Consider the following 1,552-nt stretch of genomic DNA (forward strand, 5'->3'; position numbering starts at 1 on the left):
AATTAATTATTTTTTTTGTTTTGATGGATTAAAGATAGGGTAGCTACTCTTGAGAAACGAGCAAGAGAATGTCAGATTTAAAAAACGATCCAACCGAAAAAACCCAACATAGTGTTTCCAATGAAAGTAGCGAGCAGCAGTCACTCAAAAAGTCTCGTTAACCAAACCCTCGCGCCGACAGGCGGGATCTGACCCGAGTTGCTCGGGGTTTTCCCTGGCTAAATTCGAGCTACCAGCTACCTCAAGGTCCATCTCATGGAGCTGCCGCCGCCCGCCTTCTCAACAAAGTAGTCCCGTGGTGACAGCAAACTATCAAAACCTACACAAACCCTGTACATTCAACATATGTATCAAGCCCTCGGGGCAGCTCTACTTCTTTGTAGGGCAGACTGGAGGCTACAGTGGCTGACTATGCCCCCCCTCCAGGTACAAGTGGTATTACAAGACAGGAGGGGCCGGGATAGCTGGTTAGCATGCTCATTTAGATATCTCTGCAATACAATACATGGATGTGTTTGAAATAACGTCAACACAATCTGTTGATAATAATTGTTCTTTTTTTGAATGTTTTAAACTAAAAGTCTGATGATATCTTTGCATTACACACTGGGACCGGAAACACCTTGTGTTACATTAGCGTACGTGTTTGTGTCCTCTCTATTATGGAGAAAATTAGTTTGATTTTCTTTTCTGCAGTTCTTTTTGACTGGTTCCGAAGCAATATGTTGGTTAGGATAAAAACAGAAACTGATTTTTTGATGCTGAGAAACTGCTTTTCACTCAGGAATTATTATTATTATTTATTATTATTTGAATAATAAGTGAAGTAGTCCTTTTTGTCCCAAGAGGGAAATTACTTTTCATATTGAAGTATATAGTAACTTTGTAAAAAATAACTAACTACAATGACAAGAGTTCAATCATATTTCTTATGTAATTATTAATGGTCAGCAACAAGCTGGGTGGCAACACAATGGAACAATACAGTCACAATTACACAGTGTGCTTAACAACATCAAAGCTTCTGATAGCTACATTCCAGCTCTGCAACAGCATTACAGTTACTGCAAGTGTGTTACACACAACAGTATCACCAACAGCAATGTTGCAACCTAGCCAACGGCATACGGTTTAACATCTCCTCCATTAGTAATGTAAATACACAAGCGGTTCCTTACAGAGACTGGAGCATACAGAGCATGATCCCACACCAGGCTCACATCAGTTTCAAGACAGGTCAGCGGTGCCTACCCACCTCTAATGGCTACACACATGCCCTAATGCACTAGTGCACATGCACTAATTTCCCCCTGGGGATGAATAAAGTTTATATCTATCTATCTATCTATCTATCTATCTATCTACCTATGTTAAACAATTCATGAGGTAATCAGAGGCTCTACTTTTGATTTTTATTATGAACAATACTTCTTCTGCAATACCTCCTACATTCGCAATACATTTTCAATTCAGTTTACTGTGAAGAATGAACATGTCATTTAAACAGTTAAACCAGGCATCACATGAAATCCAATACATAGTTTTATTTGTA

The sequence above is a fragment of the Anarrhichthys ocellatus genome, unplaced genomic scaffold (genome assembly GCF_004355925.1).
Source record: "Anarrhichthys ocellatus isolate YVR2014 unplaced genomic scaffold, GSC_Weel_1.0 scaffold220, whole genome shotgun sequence".
In the NCBI taxonomy this organism is placed as follows: Eukaryota; Metazoa; Chordata; class Actinopteri; order Perciformes; family Anarhichadidae; genus Anarrhichthys; species Anarrhichthys ocellatus.